Source organism: Pan paniscus, chromosome 2 (genome assembly GCF_029289425.2).
Source record: "Pan paniscus chromosome 2, NHGRI_mPanPan1-v2.0_pri, whole genome shotgun sequence".
Lineage (NCBI taxonomy): Eukaryota > Metazoa > Chordata > Mammalia > Primates > Hominidae > Pan > Pan paniscus.
Window position 1 is genome coordinate 34,223,100 of NC_085926.1, and position 25,836 is coordinate 34,248,935.

Here is a 25,836-nt window from a genome sequence, read left to right on the forward strand (position 1 = left end):
ATGGGCTGGGAAGGAAGGCAGTGCTCCCATGCAGAGCAGTGGTGAAGAAGCCAGCCTGTTTCATCCACACCGTACTGAATGATCCAATCTAGGTCCAAGAGAAAACGGCTAGAGAATGAAAGCCTCTGTTTTTCTCTAGCTTGTCTCTGGGGTTTCTATTTCCTATGTGAGGACCCATCTATTTCTTAGGAAATGGGTATGGGGAGAAATGAGCCTTCTTCCTGGGGAGCACCCCTAACCCAGTGACTTTGCAGGCCTTAGTGTGGAAATCCTGTCAACTTCCTATAGAATACATATCTCCTGGGATGTTATATATTCATCCAAGTGATGTGAACATAGGGTGCAGGATATTGTTGTTTTCACAAAAATGCTTCCAACTTCCTGTGTGACTTTGTGCATGTGATTTGGCCTCTCTGATCATGTTTCTTCATCTATAAAATGGAGGTAATCATATTGACCAAGCAAGGGTTGCCGTGAGGATGGGTGGATTGATTTCTGTGATGCGTATAGCCCAATGCCTTACACAGAACTATGTATAAATAGGAGCTATTACTGCTACTGCTATTCAACATGAGGAAAGAACCTACATGAAGGTCTGTCATGTGCTAACTCCATATCTCATCCATTCCTGTCAGATGTGACCCTGCAAGGTCATTGAGAGGCTGAATGACTCTATTGTCATAGTCAAGTGGAGTGCTCAAGATGACTGCTGAGACCTCTGTTTCATGGGTTCATGGGGAAAAAGAAGGAAGACAAATCACAGGTTTGTCTGATCAGGCTAAAGGACTGGATCTCAGTGTGTTTTCAAAGCAGTGGCATTGGCCTGGCTGATTCAGTTTGTCAGCAAGACACAATAACAAGCAGATGATATTTAAGATGTGGCTAGGAACTAATATGGTATCACTAACCAGCGGTTACGAGAAAACCCTGGAAAGTAGCTGAGGGGGGGCAGGGGCTGGGATGTAGCTAAGCCAAAAGAGTTGGGGCTCTAGCAGGAGTGGCCAAATGGAATCAGACATCCATGCCTGTCTTTAGGGCAAGAATGGCACAGGCAGAGGAAAATATGGCTCTGTGATGATTTGAATATCCTTGGCTTGGCCCTGGCTCATCAGATTTTAGGCCTTTGGCAATGTGATTAAATCCAGATCCCCACTGAATGGTGTGGCTGGGGCTGCTCATGCACCTTATGGCCTTGTACAGACGGGCTACGATTTAGGCAGGACCAGGTTGGGTGTCTTTGGGCTGAGCAGGGCTGAGAAAGAAAGCAGCTGAAGTCTGTCATGAACTTCCAGTTACTGGTTGTTCTCTGCCATAGCCAATCTCCACTTCTCCTAGATTTACTGATCCTACAAGGATCATTTGCCACCTGTTGAAGTAAACATCTGATACTCCATCTATACAGCACTTGTATTTCACAGTCATATCACCTAAGTCCTCTAAATTTGCAGGAAGTGACGTATTTCCTTTCAGCTAGGAATACTTTTGCATTTTCTGGGACTCTTCAATGTGGAGGAAATGCAAAGGCAGTGGGAAAAAGTATGAGGAGTCAGAAAAGCCTATCCCTATTTTACCAATGGGTGCTAATTTTCTTAGTAGGTAGAAATCAGAGAAAACTTCCTGGGAATTTTAAGTGTACTCAGAAATCTTTCATGTCCATGATTGGTTTTGCTGAAAGTCAATTATATTTTCTATGAGAGAGGTGGAATTTGAAGTTGAATTTTGCCTGGTGATATACAGGCAATAGAGATTAAAAAAATTATTATTACATGTGGGGTCTAGTTCAAAAGATATGATATTATCATTGTAGTAAAGGCACTATTTGTAGCTAGTAATGTAGACTAGCTCATCAGCACCCATTCCCCGGCTTTTGAAGACTAAAAACTACGTTTTCCCAACTCCCTTTCCTCTACGATTTTCACGTGACTGGAATTCAGCCAGGCTGTTGGGCCTGCAGTGAGCTTGGAGGCAGATAAGAACAATGTGAGGCACGAGTCATGCCAGGCAGATTTGATCTGGTAAAACCTGTGGCAGAGGCTGCCAATTCTTTTGGGCCAGCTTTGGCGGAGAAACTGGTATCCAGTCTCCACTGTCCTGGGTGTGGAGGAGCACTCAGCTGTAGACAGGTTTTCATTAAACGATTCTGTGGTCTGCTTGGATATTTTCACCCACTGCAATAGCGCTGGTCACTTTGTTCCTGGCCCCTTCACCACCAGAGATTTTGTGAACTTAGTATCTTATATTTTTGTGAGCCACTTAATGTTTAAAATTTTTTACTGATATTTAGAGATAGTTTCAGCTATCATAAATGTGCAGCTCAATGATTTTTCTCAAAGAGAACACACTGTGTAACCAGTGTCCAGATTAAGAAAGGGAAACCCAGGAGGCCCTTGAGTTGTGTTTCATTCTGGTCACTACCTGTGCAAGGGGAATCACTATTCCACCATCTAACAGCCTAGATTGGTTTTGACTGTTTTTGAACTATATATAAAGGGAACCATATATGTTCTTTCTGGCCTGGCTCCTTTTGCTTAATGATCTTTGTAAAATTCATCCATATGGTTGCACATAGTTCTAATTTGTTCTCATTGCTGTATAGCACTCCACTGTATGGGTATATCACAAATTATTTATCTGTTCTAGTGTTGATGGGCATCTGGTAGTTGACTTGGAGTGACTGTTGATAGTGCTGCTCTGAACATTGCGTACATTTCTTTTAGAAAATGCACATACACATTTCTTTTGGGTTTATGGGTAGGGGTAGAATTTCTAGGTATGGTGAACACAGACAGGAACCATCCAGAATCCCCTTCAAGGAAGGACTTGTTGCCCCAGCTTTCAGGTCCTTCGGAGTCTGCCTTAGCTGCAGCGAGCTGCCTCACCTGAGGGAATGCCCTCTCTGGGGTAGCCCACATCAGTGACTGACTGAGGTGGGGTTATTAAGACCTAGCCTTTACAGGCCAATGTAGTGGGGGAACAACTGCAGCACACCACAGTTACTCCAGAGCAACTGTGGGGCTGGCCAAGGCTTTCTTGCGTCTGTACCATATCCCACCTTCTCCCTCAGCTCAGTCCTTTATGCCCCACAACCCTCGCCTTCCACAGTGTGACATTTAATGAATATCTTGTATACCAAACTCCATTTCAGCATCTGCTTCTGGAGGACACAACCTGAAACATTAGGTCATGCCTTGCTAGCTAGAAACTGTACGATAGATTTGAATGAATGTTCTGGTTGCTCTACATCTGTGTCTACATGGTATCTTTTGATAAAATAGTTTATGCCTAAACTGGCTAGAGCGGATTATAATGTTTATAACAATAGAATGTTGGGCTTGTATGGACTGTGGTGTGTATGGACTGTGACATAAATAGAATGTAGGTGTGTATGGACTGTGACCTCTACATCAAATAGGAAGGGTGTATTTATTAAGCTTCTGGAATTTAGAGTAAGGCCCAAACCAGAATCATGGGTTAAAAAAAGCAAGGAAGTCCTGGGGAAAACGATGAACTCTGCCGAGTTTGCTGTTTGCCGCTCCTCTTTTATGTTTCTGGATTTTTCATCTCTTTTTGTGGTGCCCTTTTTTTATGGTTCAGGCAATCCCTTTACAAGCTTTGCAAAGCCTACTGAAATTAAGGGCTCAGATAAGCTGTCTATGCCAGCAAGCAACCACTGGTCATTCTGCCATTTTTTTTTTTCCCAAGGGGAAAAAGTCTTCATTCTACCTTCCTATTTGATTGAAAATGTGGTTGGAACTAGAAATTTGAGATAACTTTCCCTCTGAATTTTGAAGGCATTGATCTGTGGTTTTCCTGCTTCCATTATACTGTTGGGAAATTTAAAGCCATCCTTATTCCTGATCCTTTGCATGTGACTTGTTTTTGCCTTCTCTCTGGCAGCCCATAAAACCTTCTCTCTGTTGGGTCTTCTGAACTTTCACAGTGAAATGCAGGGCACTTGGTAGTCCCTTAAAATTTGGAAAATGATATCCCTTGTTTATGGAATTTTTTCTTAAATAATTCTATTAATAATTCTTTATCTAATTTTTTTTCTTTCTTCTCTGTCCTTTCTTCATTGTTTTTTTCTCCCTCCCTTTCTCCTTTCCATTTGGTTATTGGTTTTCCTGGACTCATTCTGTAATTTTCCTATATTTTCTTTCTATTTTTCTTTCTCTTCTACTTTTGATCTATTTTGGGGGATGTTTGCTCAACTTTATATTTCAACTCTTCAGTGGTGTTTTAAATTTTTGCTTGTGTGTTTTTATGTATATGATCTCTTGTTTGTTCTCAGATGTTCCTTTTCTTTAGTATCCTGTTCCTGTTTTATAGATGCATTTTATTTCTTTGAGGTGATGTACAATGCATATCTCCTGGAAGTTTTCATTCTTGCAGAGATTTTGCTTGCTCTGAGTTGCTTTTTTAAGAAAACTTGTTTTGATTCTCATACTTTTGTGTTAGGGATTGTTTCTTTAGAAGGCTGGTGATCCTTGGTTTGTACTCATGTATAAGGTATGTGGACTAAAATCTTGGAAACCTCGAGCAAATGAGTTGGCTGGAAGGTGGCGAGCATCACTGTAGGGTAGTCTGAGTGTGGGACCCCTAATGTCAGTATCTTCAGGTCCTGCCTCCCTGGCTGGGCCAAGGGTAAAGGCATGGCTGAGAGCTGAGAGAGGGGAGGGGGCTAGCCTCTGCATTCAGCATGTATAGCTTTATCTAACTCCACTGCTTTTGGATGACTCCTCACCCTTATCTGTGCCAGGCCAGGGACTTTCTGCCTAAGCTTCTCAGAAAGAAACTTCTAGACTTTCCAGGTGGGAAGTCATTCTGCAGTGTGGAATGAGGACGGGACCTGGAGATCTACCTGCTTCTTGAATAGTTTTCATCCATCCTTTTAAATTTGGCTCCTCTTTCTCTCGCCACATTTCCAGAGATACATGTTGAGTATCCCTTATCCAAAATCACTGGGACCAGAAGTGTTGATTTTGGAATTTTTCAGATTTTGGAATATTTGCATATTACATAATGAGATATATTGGGGATGGGACTCAAGTCTAAACACAAAATTCATTTATGTTTCATATACACCTTATACACATAGCCCAAAGGTAATTGTATACACTATTTTAAATAATTTTGTGCATGAAACAAAGTTTGTATAAATTGAAGGATCAGAAAAGGAAGGTGTCATGTCAGCCACTCATGGGGATAATCTGTGTTGGTTTGGCATCGCCATCACTCCTGACTCTATATTTGTGTGCTGCTTATCAGGAATTATTTTCTTATATTTATTCACACAGAAATAATTAACAATAAAAATATGACACACCATTAATATAGTGAAAAAAATAATGTGTCCAGGTTAACTTGGAGTCAGTGCTTAAAGAGTTTTGGATTTTGGGGCATTTGAAATTTTGGATTAGGGATTCTCAACCTGTTCTTGCCGCTCACAGTACCTAAGCTTTTTGAGGATTCTGCTGTCTTACTTCGGTTGGCCTTGGATTCTCTACTGCCATTTTAAAATTCAGATTTCTAGTTTGTAAGATCAATTGCCCCTTGTCCATCTTCCACTAGCTTTGCAATTTTCAACATTTTGTTATCTTCTACCCTGTTCTTTTTATCCTAGTGGAATTATGTTTTTAAAAAAACCCACTATAGCTTTAATAGAGTTTTTGAAAAGAAGAAAAATCAGATGTTTTCGATCTATTATCTTTATGCACAGCTGCCTTCATAGCTTTATATACAGTTTCTACCATTTTTTCTGAGATTCACACTAGGAGATTTCAAAATAATTACTGTTTGAGAATATGGCAGCTTCTAAACATTCCAGGAAAATGACCTGCTTCTCAACATATATAAAGTTAAGCATGTTATATGTTATTACACTTTGAAACATTTTTACTGGCTATACACTTCAAAGCATAGATGTGCCTTGATTTCCATATTTGTATTTTAGATATACAGGTTCAGGGATTCCTTCCCAACAAAGATCAACTGAAAACTCGCAGTATCAGACTTTTACTTTTTACAAGGGTTGGACATATATTTTGTTTCAACTGATTCATTGTTATGATACATACCTTTGTACATAAAGCTTTTTCATGCACTATAATTATTTCTTCAGGCTGAATTCCCAGGAGTGGAATTACTGGATCCCAAGCTATAAACATTTTTAAGAGTTTAGATTCTCACTGTCAATTTGCCTTCCAAAAGTTATGACATATTTGTTTAACAAAAGACAATGGGTCAAAATATGTTCATATATATCCTTGGAAAAGGGTGGAGTGAGATATAAACACTCCCCAAAATCCTGGCCTTTCCTCCTTTGCCCACTTATGATGCCACCTCATTTGGGTCATTATAACAGAGCCAGTCTCAGGATTTTCCTGCTACCTGGGGTCCTGCCAATCATGATTAGAGGAATACTTACCACAAGCTTAGATTGCTCAAAGAACACAAGGGTATGGATAATTCTCAGTGACAGCTTCCAGTTTTAGGAAAACTGCGAAATGTTTCTAATTGAAATGGGATTCCACAAACCTCTTCAGCATCAGAATTCCATCCTCAGGGCTTCTTGTCTTTGTTGCACTCCACAGGTGGGGCCAAGGCCCCTGAAAATGGTGTATCAGGGACAAGAGAAGAGAGGGGAGCTCAATGGAAACCCAATGGTCTCTGGAGCCTATCTCCCCTTGTCCCATGGAGAATTTGTGGTGTGTCTTGGTCGTTTCACTCAATAATGTATCTTCTGCCACACACAGTGTTTGGCTTTAAGCAAACTTGTAAGGCAGTACATATTTGAACAGCTTGAAAGGAAGAAAATGGGTTATAGGTACTCAAATGGACCACATCATTTATCATCCTGCAGTGGTCAGGGGAGGAGTCGCTTGAGTGGAACTTTCCCAGGGTTCATAAATAGATAGAAAGCAGGGGGTGGGGGGTGGGGCTGTGTCACAAAAACTTAGGCCAGGGCTTTATTATGTGAGGTGTGTGTGTGTGTGTGTGTGTGTGTGTTGGTTTAGTGTTGTAGAAGTAACAGCTGCCAGTTGTTACTTATTAGCTTTAATGGTGTAGTGGTCCTGGAGGTGACACTGAAAATGAAAGTAAAGGTGAATGTGGTGGTGATTGTGGTGCCAGTGTCTTCATGGGTGAGCTGAAGATTTTTGGGTATCTCCATCCTTAGGCTTTTTGACAGCAGCCTCTCAGGGACCCAGTAAAGCAACATTTTGATAGTCCTCAAGACATCAGCAGCCTCCTAAATCTCTGAACAAACAAGCCTGCCTACCAGATAGGGCCTTGTTTACTAAGCATGGTGACTACCTTGGTAATATTCCTTAGTACTTTATTAATGTATCTGTTTGAAATGTCACAAAAGACAGTGCCTGAATGCTAAATGTGCTGCAGAAAAGAGCCTGTCTTTCTGTATTTGAATTCTGATTTATCTGTCTACCTCTCAGGGCTTTATTTTCCACATCTGGAATGGGAACATGATACTCAGCTCATAGGGTTGTTGTAGGATTAAGTAAAATGACTCTTATGGAGGTCCTTGGCAATAGTGCCTGCACACAGCCTATACTCTTAGCACTACTTCCTTCCTTCCCCAAGAGAGAGGTGCCTTTGGTGGGAAGTCCCATGCAGAGGCCGTTCTGGACAACTCATCAAGGATGGAGCTCCCAGTTCTTTGCTCCCCGCTGCTTCTCTCTGACTCCAAAAGTTGATGTACCTCTGAAAATCCCCTTTCCTCTGCCTTCCCATCATGTTTCACTAAGTAGTGGCTCTCAAAGTGTGGTTCCTGAACCAGGAGCATTGGCATCATCTGGGATATATTAAAGATCCAAATTCTTAGGCTTCACCAGACCGACTTAGTCAAAAACTTTGGGGATGGAGAGAAATCTGTGTTTGAACAAGCCCTGCATGTGATTCTGATGCAGATGTGAGTTTGAGAACCACAGGTCAAAAGAATCTGGACTCTCATTGATATGACCTACTTTCACATTTGGCCTGCTTTCTGGATATGGCCCACCTGCTTTGAGACTGAGAAGTCACTCGAAATCTCTACCCACATCCCCAACAGATGCCCAGCCTGTACTGGAACCTTTATCATGTCCCGGTGATAGTGTTTTATTCTTCTCACCTGTGCATGCCCAGGCACACCTGTGGTGTTCAGCACTTGGCTAGGCCTCAGCCTGCAGAGGAGGAAGCCTTGCTTTCAGCCCTTCTACAGCCCTGCGTTTGGATAATGGGGCATAAACTTTATTGTAGTTTTCCTTTTACTTTGCATTTTATATCCTGTCAGTCCTTGAAATGATTGTGTTTTGCCAAAATGGAGAGAAAAATACTTTTTCACTATTGCTGAACACTTTAATAGTCTTGAGCTTTTTCCCTGATCAGAGATTCAGGGCATATGCCAGCCTTTCCTTCATTTTCCAGCTCCAAAATTCTATCACCTCTTTAGAATTTGGGGAAAAGTACTATGCCAAGAAGGGCACCAAAAGTTGCTACAGTTGTAATATTCAAAGTAGAGATCCTAAATATTATCATTAATATTCTAATTTGTGTACCTCCACTTTGTTCAGCACAGTTTTTGCACACTGAGGATTACTTAATAAATTATCTATTGAATGGACATGGCTCAAAACATCAAGCCTCTATCAAACCTGTAGGTCTGTCTTGATCAGCTGCTGGCATATTTTGAATACCATTGAATTAAGACTTCCTTGAATAGGCTTGTGTTTATCTTGCAAGAAGCTTTGCCTAGATGAAATTAGATTTTATAAGGTCCCGGATGGTTGTGGGAGCCATAGCAGAGTTTTAATATTTCAGAAAGCAATATTATGTTGGGCCTGATATCAAGATCATGTAAAATATGCAACATCTTCTTTGTGCAATATTTTGTTGGAGGTTATTGGGCGCCATAGGGAGCAGACTTGGAAATTATCCTGATTTTAGCAGTCGTTTTGGGTTAGATCAGAATTAGAAATAACTGAGTAGTCCCAGTAGAGACTATTGGGGGCCAGAAGTCTGCTTTGCAAACAGGAAGTTTTTACTTGCTCTAACCTTGGCCCTGGAGTTTTTACTGAAATCTCAGAATATATATATATTCCAGGCTGGGTGCGGTGACTCACGCCTGTAATCCCAGAACTTTGGAAGGCCGAGGCAGGCAGATCACCTGAGATCGGGAGTTTGAGACCAGTCTGACCAACATGGACATATATATATATATATATATATAAAATATGTTTATATATATATATATATATGTATTTGAGACAGGATCTCCCTCTGTCACCCAGCTAAAGTGCAGTGGCACAATCTTGGCTTACTGCACACTTGACCTCCTGAGCTCAAGTGATCCTCCCACCTCAGCCTCCCAAGTAGCTGGGACCCACAGGTGCACACCACCACACCTGGCTAATTTTTTGTAGAGACAGGGTTTTGCCATGTTGCCCTGGCTGGTCTTGAACTCCTGAGCTCAGGTGATCTGCCCACCTCAACCTCCCAAAGTGCTGGGAACCACCATGCCTGGCCAGAACATACTTCTATTTTTTATGGCGTTTGTTAAGAGACAGTGTAGTATAATAGTTAAGAGCAGATGCTGGAGCCTGGCTGCTTGGGTTAGAAGGTTGCCTCCCCCTCTTCCTAGCTGTGTGAGGTTAGGTTACAAACCAAGCCCTTCTCTGCCTCAGTTTCTTCATCAGTAAAACGGAGATTATAGTACTAATTTCATGGAGTTGTTGAGAGGATTAAGAATATCCATACATGTAAAATGCTTTGAACATTTCTTGGCACAAAGAAAGGCCTCAATCAATGTTAGCTATTACTATTGTAATTTAGGCTCAGTTCCAAAGTTAATCTGAGAGGCCTTTCCTGATCACTCAATCCAAGCAGTCATACCTAACTCAACTACCTGTTTTTGACACCATCTTTTTACGGTCTTTATGACACTTGGCACAATCTGACATTAACTGATATGCACAATTTGTTCATCTGTTTATTTTATGTGTCTCCCCAACCCTAGAAAATAAGTTTCATGATGTCAGGGATTATGTCTTTGGTCAATGCTAAATTCTCAATATCGAGAATACTATCTACATCACAATAGGCATTCAGTAAATGTTTTTTTGACTAAATCACAGGTTCCAGAGTTAATCTACTCCTGAACGGACTAAGAGCTATTATTCTCCCACATTGTGGAGAGGCAGGGCATGATCTGGGACTTTCCAACCCCTTGAAGACTAGCTTTTCTCCTGCAATTCTTTAGAGCCTGGGCTGCCCTTTGGTGGACTTTGGAGTCTGGTTCATTCCAGGACCTTCAAAGGCCTGACAACAATGTGCAAGGGGTCAGCAGGAACATGGTGAAGACAGTTGTTGTCAGCCCGCCAAAGATGGAAATGATTTGGATTTTTTAGTCTTTCGAGGATTGAAACAAAATAAGGAGCATAGCTTTATATTGGGGAAGCTTGGCTGTCCTCATGTAAACTCAAGAATGTTGATGTGAGTTGGCTACACTACTCATACTCATCCTGCCTACTCCAGTAGATGACTGGTCACTCCTGCTGTGAGTTTTGGCTAGTTCAGCTTTCAGCAGAGATACCAATGATCTTTCACGTAAAAAAACAAAAACAAAAAACAAAAAAAACCCCTCACTTCTTCTATGCCAAGCTTGAGTAAGAATGTAAAACAGCCTTAGGTGCCCAAATCTGTGACTCTCTGGATTGGGCTTCTTTATCTTATACACAGATATATTCATCAGGACACAGTCAGCTTGGGAGCACTGGATCAAGACCACTGCTGGGGTCAACCTCTTTATGACTCAAAGTTACCCTTGTCTACACAGGTAATGGGGTGGTTTTTTTTTTTCAAATCTCTTGTTTGTCAGGAAGGGACAGGCTATGGGAACAAACAATCCCAAAGTCTCAGTGACTTAATACAAAAGAACTTTACTTACCTTTCTTGCAAAGTCTTCAGCAGGTCCAGGTGATTCCCTAGGGCAGCTGTCCTGCTGGCAGCCACTGAGAACATCAGACTGTTTTCAACAAGAGGCCTCCTCCAGGATTGTTGGAGCAGGAGAATAGAGAGGAGTAACAGTTTTACACAGGCCTTCTGCTTCAGCTCTGAAGTGACGCGCTTCATCTCTGCTTTCCTTTCACTGGCCAGATCTAGTCATATGGCCCAGAAAACTAGAAGGGCCTGTGAAGCATGATCTTTCAGGTCCTCAGGAAGTGGAGGAAAAGTGGGTTTTGGGGAACACCGATAATATTTACCACAACTACCAAGAGAAAACAGCTTGGTGGTTCTCCTTCTTATGGAAAAACCAAGACTACTCACTCTGCACTTACCATTCAAAGAGACATTATTCCAGTGATTAAAAAGAGATTTGCTTTTTGTATCAAGCTTGTGGTACAACTTGAATTTTCTCTGTCTAATGAAGGAAAATAAAATTGCCAATATAATATTTGGTAGAAGACCCTTCTGGTAGGATACTGGTTAGACTATGACCCAATAATATCATAGAGGGGAAAAAATAATGTTTCAAGGCCTTGGGCCATTTAAGCAATGACTTAGAGATAGAAATGCTTATAGACAGCATGATTAGTATGAAATAAGAAAACTGCTCAGTCGTTAAGTATCTTTGAAAGGGACGCTAACCACCTGGGAAACTTATTTCCTAACTCTTTAGGATTGGTGATGAAATAACACTCAGGTCCTTGAATAGAGTTGTCCATTTTCTCAAGAAAGATCCGTGGTTGCCTACTATAGGTTAGGCATTAAAGTAGATGGGGATATTAATATAGATAAGGCATGGGTCAAACCCTTAGAAAACTCATGATCCAGTGGGAGATACTAACTTAAAAAATAAAACTTCTACAAAATGTGGAAATTGTAATGTAGAGACTCGTACAAGGTGAAGAGATAGCTGTGAGGTCCGAAAAGGCATCAGGCATTTATTTTTTATTGACAAATAAAAGTTGTATATATGTATAGTATACAACATGAGGCTTTGATATATGTATATATTGTGGAATGGATAAATTAAGCTAATTAACATATGCATTACCTCACATACTTGTCTTTTTTGTGTGTATGGTGAGAACTCTTAAAAATCTACTCTCTTAGCCATTTTCAAGTCAAGAGGAAACCTTTAAACTCAATCTAGAAAAATGAACACGTGATAATCAGGTAGATATGGGGATAAGAGTATTCCAGGCCAGGCACGGTGGCTCACGCCTGTAATCCCAGCACTTTGGGAGGCTGAGGTGGGCAGATCACCTAAGATCGGGAGTTTGAGACCAGACTGACTAATATGGAGGAACCCCGTCTCTACTAAAAATACAAAATTAGCCAGGCCTGGTGGTGCATGCCTGTAATTCCAGGTACTCGGGAGGCTGAGGCAGGAGAATTGCTTGAACCCAGGAAGTGGAGGTTGTGGTGAACTGAGATTGCACCATTGCACCAGCGTGGGCAGCAAGAGCAAAACTCCTTTAAAAAAAAAAAAAAAAAAAAGAGTATTCCAGGTAGTGAAAGCACTGTGTAAAGGCACAGAGATGTAAAACGGTAGAAAAGAAAGAAGGGATGAAAAAGAAAAAAAAAAAGCAAGCAAGCTGGAGAATAAAGTATGAGGGGGTGAAGCATGTGATTTGGCCAGAGTGGTAGGCAAGGGCCAAGCCTTGGGGAATCTTGTTTGCTATGTTAAGGAATTTGGGCTTTATTCTGAGGACAATGGGATGCCATTGAAAGGTTTAATGCAGGAAGTTTACATTTAATTACCCAGTTTTCTCTGGTAGCTGGCAGGAGAATGGGTTAGAGATGTTGAGACTAGAAGCAGAGAGCCTCGTGAAGAAGCTGATGAGCTGTCCAGGTAAGAGTTGATGAAATCTACACTAGGAAGTGGGCCCTAGAGATAAAGACAAGACCTACTGGGTCTGGCATTGGGTAGTAGACAGAAAGGAATAGCACCCTGTCACTTCTGATCCTGCTTGACTTAGGGGTCCAGGAGAAGGTATTGTGAGGGAGGATGCATCAAAAACCATATGAAGATTTCTAAGTCCAGTCTGGTAGCTGTAGTGGATGTGCTTGGTACCTTGTTCAGTACCATTTATTATGCTGAAGTACCCATCCCCCAGCTGCTGCAAGTGTGGGCTGCTGAAGGCTCACAGATGCATCCATTCTCCAGAGAACTGTCCTCAGATGCTTGGTCCTGGAAGTTGCACATGCCCTGCTCTGGGCAAGCCTACAGTCAATAATGAACTCCTATGGGGGCACAAAGGTTGCACCTAAAGGTGACGAATACTTTGCATTGTAATTTATCTTCAGAGCCCTCTGTGGTTTGAGTCAAGTCTAGACTCTGAGACCATAGCTTTGCTTAGCTCCTTCCTTTGCCTTATCCTACTCCCTCCTCCCTTTCCCTGAGAGTTCTCCCATAGTATATTGTGTGCACCAGAAACCTTATTTCAACCTGTGCTTCCGCTCAGAGGAAACCCAAGACACCAGGAAATGGTGGAGATGGAAGTTAATAAAATATTGGGGGAAAAAATCTCCCAGCAGCTACCCATATGAGGATGAGAATTAGATAACATAGTCTGAGAGTATAATATTTGGAGGTAAGTGATGCAATGAAATGGAGGGACAGATATCCTTATCCTCTTGCCAAGTTTATGAAAGAGAATTCAGATTCTTCAAAGCATGCATATGTGTGCTCTGCCCTTAGTGGCATGGACTGCTACTGCTACTTGGGGCCCCAAACATCTGTGGGGCTGAGTTTCAAGTCCCTTTTGATGAAAATTCCAAGGACCAGGCGATATTGCTCATCTGTTTGCAAAGCAGATGTGGGAGGTTGTAGAAGGCTGAGGGCGGATTTGAAGTGTGCTATTCTCCTCTTCTTTCAGTAGAGGTGACCTGGGCATTGAACCTGCAGTTGTTGGACCTCAGTCACCTTATCTGAAAAGATAAGGGGTGGGACTAGCTAATCTTATTCTCTGCCAGACCTGGGATTTAATTCTGTTTTCTGAAATGAAATTGCAAATGCTAAGAACATCTCTCTTTCTCTCTTTTTTCTTTTCTTTCTTTTTTTTTTTTTTTTTTTGCCTAGGTGGCTCCTAAGGCTGTGGGCTTCAGAAATAGATAAAAATTTTCCCTAGCTCACTCCTCCCCCTTTTCTAAGCCATCTCTTTACAAAGCCTTCAGCTCCCTCCCGTCCCCTTTATGCTGAATAACACTACCTGTGTGGGCAGAAGTCATTTTTAGCCTCTGTGTCTGGGTCGAAGGCTCCAAGCCTAGTTTTCCTATTGTTTTGCTGTCTCCTGTTCAAAGCTGCCCTTACCTTGCTGAGTACGCTGGCCAGGAGGAAGCCTGCGCCAGTATGGAGGGTGGCATTTGTAGTTTCTCTCCTCCCACACTGAAAAAGCATCAAGTTGCTGGCATGCAGAACAATACTAAGAGGGGCTGGCTGGGATTTTTATTTTGGACTTCCTGTTCCAAAAAGGTTTGCTTCATTTTGGCATGGAGACAAAACACAACTACCCCCTTTAGCAAACACTATAAAACCATCTCCAGACAAAACCTCCCTTGGTGCTTTAATTGGGCAGCTGTAAGGAACCAGGTCCAGGTTTATGGTGAGGGCTTATGTGTAAGGATGAGGCACTCCAGGTCATTTGAGACACTGTGGGTTGTTTTGACTTTTTATTTTAGCTCTTGGTCTTATGAGTGAACACGGGGAGGGAGTAAGGGAGAGGAAATGTGGGGAGAGAGTGGCAAAAGAGAGAAGCAGAGGAAAGGGAGCTAATGGGGGTGGAGATGATGAAGATGGTGGCAAGAAGAATAAAGAAAACCACTGAGGGAGGAAAGGGAGAAAAAAAAGAAGTAGGGAGAAGGGAGAATTAGAGAAAGAGAGAGAAATAGAGGTGTGGATGAATTCAGAAATAGCGAGGGAAATCTTGCTCTTTGCAAAGAATTTTGGAATGGGGGACTCTGGGCTGTTGCATAATCATTTTGAGACAGGGTGGTCATGGGTGAGAAAAACTGGTAAAAAATGTGAAAACTTTTCTTACATTTTGGCAGACCCAGGATAGAAAGAAATGAGGAATGTAAGTGGCAGAGCTGAGTTTTAAGCCCAGAGTGTCCTGGCTTCTTAATCCATCTTTCAAGCACATTCTCACCCATCCAGGCACCAGAGTATTCCTAGGGGCTGCTTTCCTTTAAAAGGGCATGGGATCACGACCTTTCTACTGACTCTGCTGAGTGCAGCAGGAAAGGGGATAGTTTGGTGGTCTCTACGGAAACTTAGGACACTGGGCTCTGCCTCTGTCGCTTGCCAGCTATGTTGCTTTGGGCAATTGCCTGACCTTTCTCAGCCTCAGCTCCCTCAGGTGTAAACTAGGGATAGTAATAGTACTAATTGGACAGTATTGTTCAGCATAGGAGAGTCCTTAGTGCATTGTTTTCTCCTGCTTTCTCTCGTAACTTTCCAGGAGAGTTCCCTGGGTGACTGTGGAGTCTATGGTTTCTTTCCTACACAGTCTGATTCTCTAGGCTTCCAGGAATAAGGTCTCTCTCCAGCACTGGGTTGGTACCTCCAGCTGGGCCCCAGCGACATGACACTGTCTCTGGTGACTATGAAGCTTTAGTCAGTCTTGGTTTAGCCATTGTAAAGGGGTCAGGGATTGTGATGGGGTTTCATGCCCAGAAGTTGATGCCACAGCAACTCCAGTCCCCTCTTGGCCCCTAGTAGTCCTCTATACTACTATTTTGTAGGCACTGGACATGCTAAAGAGCCTTGGTGGTCAGAATGAGGCTGGGCAGCTAGATTCCACCCTCTGCTCAGCCAGCGCAAGACGAAGTGCAGCCTGTGCTCTTGTTCACTGATGGTGAGATGAAATCAGTGAAGTAGATAACTTCCCCATGCCACAATCAGAGCTGGTTTCTTCTTCTACACTTTGGACTTATTGCCGTTTTGGCTCATCATTCCTTAGTTCTAGTTGTTTGTTTGTTTGTTTTTGCCCTGAGTTGGAGCTTCTTATGGTCATGAAGCAGTGTGTCTTCGGTGATCATCAGGCAGAGAACAGAGAATTTGCACTGCCAGACAGAGGACACAGTGCCATGATCCCATGTAATCTTTTAAATTGGTTAGAGAGTCTCTAGACCAACATTCTCATTGTAAATTGCTTTCCTAATACTATCATTTACCAAACCACACCAGGGCCAGGCTCCATACTATAGATGTCTCATTATATCCTTACCACATTGCCCTTAGGTTGGCAGGAATGGACTGCTCCATTTTCAGTGCAGATACAGGGAGGCTCAGAGAAGTGAAGGCCCTTGCTCATAAATGGTGGAACCCAAACGGGGAAGATAGAAGTCCTCCAGAGTCACAGACCCAGAGCTCCCAGGCAGAGTCCTGTGGAATTCTGGGTATTGGACACTTTCAGGTGAGTCAATGTGGATGATAGAAAAAGCTCCCTGGCCTTTGGCAGAGGTCAGAGTGGTGGCCCCTCTGCTGAGGTTAGCATGGGTAGGGATCCTGGCTTTGTCATTACTATACAGTAGTGGTGATGAATTTTTTTTTTTTTTTTTTTTTATTTATTTTATTTAATTTATTTTTTATTATACTTTAAGTTTTAGGGTACATGTGCACATTGTGCAGGTTAGTTACATATGTATACATGTGCCATGCTGGTGCGCTGCACCCACTAACTCGTCATCTAGCATTAGGTATATCTCCCAATGCTATCCCTCCCCCCTCCCCCCTCCCCACCACAGTCCCCAGAGTATGATATTCCCCTTCCTGTGTCCATGTGATCTCATTGTTCAATTCCCACCTATGAGTGAGAATATGCGGTGTTTGTTTTTTTGTTCTTGCGATAGTTTACTGAGAATGATGGTTTCCAATTTCATCCATGTCCCTACAAAGGATATGAACTCATCATTTTTTATGGCTGCATAGTATTCCATGGTGTATATGTGCCACATTTTCTTAATCCAGTCTATCATTGTTGGACATTTGGGTTGGTTCCAAGTCTTTGCTATTGTGAATAATGCCGCAATAAACATACGTGTGCATGTGTCTTTATAGCAGCATGATTTATAGTCATTTGGGTATATACCCAGTAATGGGATGGCTGGGTCAAATGGTATTTCTAGTTCTAGATCCCTGAGGAATCGCCACACTGACTTCCACAATGGTTGAACTAGTTTACAGTCCCACCAACAGTGTAAAAGTGTTCCTATTTCTCCACATCCTCTCCAGCACCTGTTGTTTCCTGACTTTTTAATGATTGCCATTCTAACTGGGGTGAGATGATATCTCATAGTGGTTTTGATTTGCATTTCTCTGATGGCCAGTGATGATGAGCATTTTTTCATGTGTTTTTTGGCTGCATAAATGTCTTCTTTTGAGAAGTGCCTGTTCATGTCCTTCGCCCACTTTTTGATGGGGTTGTTTGTTTTTTTCTTGTAAATTTGTTTGAGTTCACTGTAGATTCTGGATATTAGCCCTTTGTCAGATGAGTAGGTTGCGAAAATTTTCTCCCATGTTGTAGGTTGCCTATTCGCTCTGATGGTAGTTTCTTTTGCTGTGCAGAAGCTCTTTAGTTTAATTAGATCCCATTTGTCAATTTTGTCTTTTGTTGCCATTGCTTTTGGTGTTTTGGACATGAAGTCCTTGCCCACGCCTATGTCCTGAATGGTAATGCCTAGGTTTTCTTCTAGGGTTTTTATGGTTTTAGGTCTAACGTTTAAATCTTTAATCCATCTTGAATTGATTTTTGTATAAGGTGTAAGGAAGGGATCCAGTTTCAGCTTTCTACATATGGCTAGCCAGTTTTCCCAGCACCATTTATTAAATAGGGAATCCTTTCCCCATTGCTTGTTTTTCTCAGGTTTGTCAAAGATCAGATAGTTGTAGGTAAGCGGCGTTATTTCTGAGGGCTCTGTTCTGTTCCATTGATCTATATTTCTGTTTTGGTACCAGTACCATGCTGTTTTGGTTACTGTAGCCTTGTAGTATAGTTTGAAGTCAGGTAGTGTGATGCCTCCAGCTTTGTTCTTTTGGCTTAGGATTGACTTGGCGATGCGGGCTCTCTTTTGGTTCCATATGAACTTTGAAGTAGTTTTTTCCAATTCTGTGAAGAAAGTCATTGGTAGCTTGATGGGGATGGCATTGAATCTGTAAATTACCTTGGGCAGTATGGCCATTTTCACGATATTGATTCTTCCTACCCATGAGCAAGGAATGTTCTTCCATTTGTTTGTATCCTCTTTTATTTCCTTGAGCAGTGGTTTGTACTTCTCCTTGAAGAGGTGCTTCACATCCCTTGTAAGTTGGATTCCTAGGTATTTTATTCTCTTTGAAGCAATTGTGAATGGGAGTTCACTCATGATTTGGCTCTCTGTTTGTCTGTTGTTGGTGTATAAGAATGCTTGTGATTTTTGTACATTGATTTTGTATCCTGAGACTTTGCTGAAGTTGCTTATCAGCTTAAGGAGATTTTGGGCTGAGACGATGGGGTTTTCTAGATAAACAATCATGTCGTCTGCAAACAGGGACAATTTGACTTCCTCTTTTCCTAATTGAATACCCTTTATTTCCTTCTCCTGCCTGATTGCCCTGGCCAGAACTTCCAACACTATGTTGAATAGGAGCGGTGAGAGAGGGCATCCCTGTCTTGTGCCAGTTTTCAAAGGGAATGCTTCCAGTTTTTGCCCATTCAGTATGATATTGGCTGTGGGTTTGTCATAGATAGCTCTTATTATTTTGAAATATGTCCCATCAATACCTAATTTATTGAGAGTTTTTAGCATGAAGGGTTGTTGAATTTTGTCAAAGGCTTTTTCTGCATCTATTGAGATAATCATGTGGTTTTTGTCTTTGGCTCTGTTTATATGCTGGATTACATTTATTGATTTGCGTATGTTGAACCAGCCTTGCATCCCAGGGATGAAGCCCACTTGATCATGGTGGATAAGCTTTTTGATGTGCTGCTGGATTCGGTTTGCCAGTATTTTATTGAGGATTTTTGCATCAATGTTCATCAAGGATATTGGTCTAAAATTCTCTTTTTTGGTTGTGTCTCTGCCAGGCTTTGGTATCAGAATGATGCTGGCCTCATAAAATGAGTTAGGGAGGATTCCCTCTTTTTCTATTGATTGGAATAGTTTCAGAAGGAATGGTACCAGTTCCTCCTTGTACCTCTGGTAGAATTCGGCTGTGAATCCATCTGGTCCTGGACTCTTTTTGGTTGGTAAACTATTGATTATTGCCACAATTTCAGCTCCTGTTATTGGTCTATTCAGAGATTCAACTTCTTCCTGGTTTAGTCTTGGGAGAGTGTATGTGTCGAGGAATGTATCCATTTCTTCTAGATTTTCTAGTTTATTTGCGTAGAGGTGTTTGTAGTATTCTCTGATGGTAGTTTGTATTTCTGTGGGATCGGTGGTGATATCCCCTTTATCATTTTTTATTGCGTCTATTTGATTCTTCTCTCTTTTTTTCTTTATTAGTCTTGCTAGCGGTCTATCAATTTTGTTGATCCTTTCAAAAAACCAGCTCCTGGATTCATTAATTTTTTGAAGGGTTTTTTGTGTCTCTATTTCCTTCAGTTCTGCTCTGATTTTAGTTATTTCTTGCCTTCTGCTAGCTTTTGAATGTGTTTGCTCTTGGTTTTCTAGTTCTTTTAATTGTGATGTTAGGGTGTCAATTTTGGATCTTTCCTGCTTTCTCTTGTGGGCATTTAGTGCTATAAATTTCCCTCTGCACACTGCTTTGAATGCGTCCCAGAGATTCTGGTATGTTGTGTCTTTGTTCTCGTTGGTTTCAAAGAACATCTTTATTTCTGCCTTCATTTCGTTATGTACCCAGCAGTCATTCAGGAGCAGGTTGTTCAGTTTCCATGTAGTTGAGCGGCTTTGAGTGAGATTCTTAATCCTGAGTTCTAGTTTGATTGCACTGTGGTCTGAGAGATAGTTTGTTATAATTTCTGTTCTTTTACATTTGCTGAGGAGAGCTTTACTTCCAACTATGTGGTCAATTTTGGAATAGGTGTGGTGTGGTGCTGAAAAAAATGTATATTCTGTTGATTTGGGGTGGAGAGTTCTGTAGATGTCTATTAGGTCCACTTGGTGCAGAGCTGAGTTCAATTCCTGGGTATCCTTGTTGACTTTCTGTCTCGTTGATCTGTCTAATGTTGACAGTGGGGTGTTAAAGTCTCCCATTATTAATGTGTGGGAGTCTAAGTCTCTTTGTAGTTCACTCAGGACTTGCTTTATGAATCTGGGTGCTCCTGTATTGGGTGCATAAATATTTAGGATAGTTAGTTCCTCTTGTTGAATTGATCCCTTTACCATTATGTAATGGCCTTCTTTGTCTCTTTTGATCTTTGTTGGTTTAAAGTCTGTTTTATCAGAGACTAGGATTGCAACCCCTGCCTTTTTTTGTTTTCCATTTGCTTGGTAGATCTTCCTCCATCCTTTTATTTTGAGCCTATGTGTGTCTCTGCACGTGAGATGGGTTTCCTGAATACAGCACACTGATGGGTCTTGACTCTTTATCCAACTTGCCAGTCTGTGTCTTTTAATTGGAGAATTTAGTCCATTTACATTTAAAGTTCATATTGTTATGTGTGAATTTGATCCTGTCATTATGATGTTAGCTGGTGATTTTGCTCGTTAGTTGATGCAGTTTCTTCCTAGTCTTGATGGTCTTTACATTTTGGCATGATTTTGCAGCGGCTGGTACCGGTTGGTCCTTTCCATATTTAGCGCTTCCTTCAGGAGCTCTTTTAGGGCAGGCCTGGTGGTGACAAAATCGGTCAGCATTTGCTTGTCTGTAAAGTATTTTATTTCTCCTTCACTTATGAAGCTTAGTTTGGCTGGATATGAAATTCTGGGTTGAAAATTCTTTTCTTTAAGAATGTTGAATATTGGCCCCCACTCTCTTCTGGCTTGTAGGGTTTCTGCCGAGAGATCCGCTGTTAGTCTGATGGGCTTCCCTTTGAGGGTAACCCGACCTTTCTCTCTGGCTGCCCTTAACATTTTTTCCTTCATTTCAACTTTGGTGAATCTGACAATTATGTGTCTTGGAGTTGCTCTTCTCGAGGAGTATCTTTGTGGCGTTCTCTGTATTTCCTGAATCTGAACGTTGGCCTGCCTTGCTAGATTGGGGAAGTTCTCCTGGATAATATCCTGCAGAGTGTTTTCCAACTTGGTTTCATTCTCCGCATCACTTTCAGGTACACCAATCAGACGTAGATTTGGTCTTTTCACATAGTCCCATATTTCTTGGAGGCTTTGCTCATTTCTTTTTATTCTTTTTTCTCTAGACTTCCCTTCTCGCTTCGTTTCATTCATTTCATCTTCCATTGCTGATACCCTTTCTTCCAGTTGATCGCATCGGCTCCTGAGGCTTCTGCATTCTTCACGTAGTTCTCGAGCCTTGGTTTTCAGCTCCATCAGCTCCTTTAAGCACTTCTCTGTATTGGTTATTCTAGTTATACATTCTTCTAAATTTTTTTCAAAGTTTTCAACTTCTTTGCCTTTGGTTTGAATGTCCTCCCGTAGCTCAGAGTAATTTGATCGTCTGAAGCCTTCTTCTCTCAGCTCGTCAAAATCATTCTCCATCCAGCTTTGTTCCGTTGCTGGTGAGGAACTGCGTTCCTTTGGAGGAGGAGAGGCGCTCTGCATTTTAGAGTTTCCTGTTTTTCTGTTCTGTTTTCTCCCCATCTTTGTGGTTTTATCTACTTTTGGTCTTTGATGATGGTGATGTACAGATGGGTTTTCCGTGTGGATGTCCTTTCTGTTTGTTAGTTTTCCTTCTAACAGACAGGACCCTCAGCTGCAGGTCTCAGATGGAAATGCAGAAATCACCCGTCTTCTGCGTCGCTCACGCTGGGAGCTGTAGACCGGAGCTGTTCCTATTCGGCCATCTTGGCTCCTCCGTGGTGATGAATTTTAAGAAACATGCCAAAAGGGGAGTGGTAAGACCTCAGGCTGAGGTGACTTGTCATAGAATTCTAGAAATTTGGTTTCAACTGTTGCTTCTTAAGGGTAAAAAAGGAATAGATAAGCTTTCCCTTTCCTTGCAAATGTACCCCCTGGAGCTTCAGAGAGAGCTAGATTGCACTGCTGGGATAGCTAAGGAGGCTGCTTTGCCTCCTTTGCTTAACTGCTTCCCGGGGTCCAGGTGGCATGCCCCACACTAGGCATTGTAGCTGTCCTTTTCACAAAGAAGAAACAGAGAACAATATTATGTAGGAAGATATTTATTTTCTATACCTTTTGCCTGTCTGGGATGCTGGGTCTCTGCCAGGGCTGGAGAAATTAAGGGAGAATTGTGTTCTTGTATTCCCTAGGGCTATTTTGTGTGCCCAGGCACTTGGCTCAGGCCTCTCTACAGCACTAATCAGTTTGCATTACAAGAGTCTGTTTCCGAGGTTGTCTCCGCCACTGTACTGTGAACTCCCACTGAGCCATGGGCCAAACCTGACTCATTGTTCTCTATGAGCACAGAACCTGCTGTGGGATAAGTTGGGAAGAAGGCATTTAGGACTGAGTTAGAAGATGGCATTACCTTGGTACCCTCATCACAATTTCAGATCTGGCCCTCCCCCTACAAATGCAGAAATACAGACCCAGCCATGAACCAGAGTTCCAGGGATGCAAATATGCCAAGGAGCTCCCAAGAGACAAAGGAACTGAATCAGTAAGTTAGTTTCACTATAGGAAATAGATCCCTTTAAACTCAGGGTGTTGGAATAGGCCAGGCCAGGACATTATCTCCCTGTCTCCCTGTGAACAAACCTGCAGTAGATAGCATAGGCCAGTGGTTCTCAGTCTTGAAGAGAATCAGAATCACCTGGAGGATTTGTTAGAACACAGATGGGTGGGCCCCACTCCTGAGTTTCTTCTGATTCAGTAGGTCTGGGATGGGGCCTGAGAATTTGCATTTCCAACATCTAATGCCATAGATCCAGGGACCTTCACTTTGAGAGTCGCTACTTTAGGTTAATATGGGGATTACGTAAGGAGGGGAACATGGCTTCAGTGATCCCCAAAGGCTGGGGATCTCTAAAAAATCTGGACATTTGATCAGCTGAATATATATCACATTGCTCCTGCTCTTTTTTCACTTGTATCCTTCTTGTAAAACTAACCAAAGCAATAAAAAAATTCACAACAACAAAAAAGATCCTAAACAATAATATCAAGCATCACAAAAAAGATAAGTAAGAACAAAGCTGTATCCTTGGTGTTGTAAAATGGTTTTGCATCGTATTCTTAGTTGGAAGTAACCCCAGCTCAAGACCAGAAACTCCTCTGGTATGGTCCAGGTGGGCTAGATCTTTGCCAGCAAGATCCCCAGCCCAAGGGCATGGAGGTGGATCAGGTAGCTTGGCTGCTCAGAGGAAACCATGCCAGGAAGCTGGTGTGAGGATGAACCGCAATCCACACCTGTTTTCTCCTCAGCACAGCTGTCTCCTAAGGCATGGATGCCTCACCATCTGTGCCTTTAACATGTGAAACACATTTTAAAATATACTATTTAATTTAAAATGATATTTGTCAGCTCGCTGCTGTGCCAGCTCCCTCTGCACAGAAGTGTTGCTGACAGAGCTTTAGTACAAAGAGAAGCAGGCCTGCAGGGTCAGCTGGCCAGGGACATAGAGGCTGGGCAACAGTGTGGAAGTTCATGGTGAAGCTGGCAAACTTTTTATAGCCAGCAGTCATACCCTCACCTTGTCCTCCGAGACCTGGGACCCTCTAGAGGTCCAGGGTTACACAGTTTAAGGTATTGATGTTTCTGGAAGGAATGGCACCTTTGAAACTCTGTGAATTTCTCCATTCTTTCTCCTAACTGCAGTACAGATCCTGTGGGTAAATATTAATCAATCAATATGTCTACCTAAGAAAGCCCCTAATAACGCATGAGCTACTATTGCTAAGACACATCCTCCCTGAAAGCTGTCCCAGTACTCCATCTCAGAGCTAGGATGCACCTTCTTCTTTCAAAGTCCATTTTATGCCTCTGTTCAGCCAGTTTGCTTCCCTCCATTGTGGAAATTCAGAGGATTTTTCACAGCCTGGGTATGACAGACTTGTTCCCACTGTGCTATGAATTCATGCCTGCTCAGACTGCACCACCTTCCCATAAGGAGGTGTTAGGGGTGTCATCTGGGCTTTTAGCTCTGTTGTCAGCTTCGAAATAAATTGTAACCACAATTTGTAGCACAGGGAGGTGGTGAGGGAGGAATGGAGGGGGCAACAGAGAGGTAGCTGAATTGTGGACAAATATGCTCTCTGATCAGTTTCTAGAAAAATCTTCCCAGGTAATTGTGTGCCTCAAGCCTAGGGTTGTTGTACATGGATTTTCTGCAAATTTTTATAGCTCATAGCCTAATTTACAGTTTGAAGGGAGAAGGGCCACCAGGTGGGGCTAAAGAGAGGCTTGTTTTGGATGAGGCAGAAGTCCACAGACTTATTTTGTTGTCTTGGAAAATAGTTTACTTTTAATATCTTAAAATGAAAGTTAAGACCTAGTAAGTCTTTGCAGTTCATATTTCTTCTACAGAAATGGTCCCTGCTTTTAAGAGTATTAAGCATTGTACCTTTAATCTCAAACCAACTCTATGCAACCTGCCTTCCTGCCTTCCTGCTTCCCTCCTTCCTGCCTTCCCTCCTTCCTGCCTTCCTTCTCTCCCTTTGTCCCCCTTCTTCCCTTCTTCCTCCTTTTCTTTCCTCCTTTTCTCCCTTCTTTTCTTACTTCTTTCTTTTCTTCCCTTTCCTTGCTCCTTCCCTCCCATCCTTCCATTTCTCTTTTTCCTCCTGCCCTACCGCCCCCTCATTCTGATGTAATGATTCATTTATCTGTTGAGACAATCCAATTTGCCTCCTTTCCACCAAGCACTATTTCAGGGAGTAGCTATGAATAAAACTCCTTGGATTCTGAAAGGAAGGGCAGAGCAGCTCACTGTCTCATGTCAGAGTTCACTGCTCTAGACTGATTAGCATTATTACTTCAGAGAAATGCCTTCAGCAAGATTCCAACTGGATATTTGTATAGCATTTTCCAGGGAGCTATTAACAGCTCTCAGAATAATCTGGTAGTTTGATTTCACTGATGTACTTGTGATTTGTCCTTTTCTGAGAATTTGAACTTTTTTTTCCACTTTAAAACATAATAGAATAGTTTTACATGTCATGCTTTTAAATATAAATACTTTCAAGTTCTGAGTGTACAGATAATAAATAATGCTCTAAAGTTTTAGATTAATTGGTAATTAATTTTTGCAAAGAGCTTTGAGATGGAAAGTGCTGCATTTCATCATGTCAAATTAGCATTGATTACAGAGATTTTTAAGTTTAACACCATGCAAATGCTGGCTTTTTCAGACTTATAAAATTGTATTTCTAGAACAAAGGGGTGCTTCTTTAGAATCTTACATCAATTGTTGGATAGATGAGAGAATCAATGACCTTGATGAACATAGCAATCAGTCTGATAGCGCGCGCGCGCGCGCACACACACACACACACACACACACACACACTTGAGAATTTTGACTGCATTGGGAAAACAATTCTGCATCACATTATGGGCATTCTAGAGTGTGGAAAATGGCAATGAAAAGTGACTCATTGTGGCAGCCCACAAATCCACTCTTCCTCACACATTGAATGAGATAATACAATTAATTGAGCACATATGTTGATTCAGCCTTCAAAGGTTAAGAATAACCAGGCAGGAGCCATGGGAAGGCAGACAAGCCCTCAGGAAAGTACCCTACAAAGTGGTGACAAAGAGCACAGACCATGATGCCTCATGGGGACAGCACCAGCTGTGGAATCACAGAAATAAGA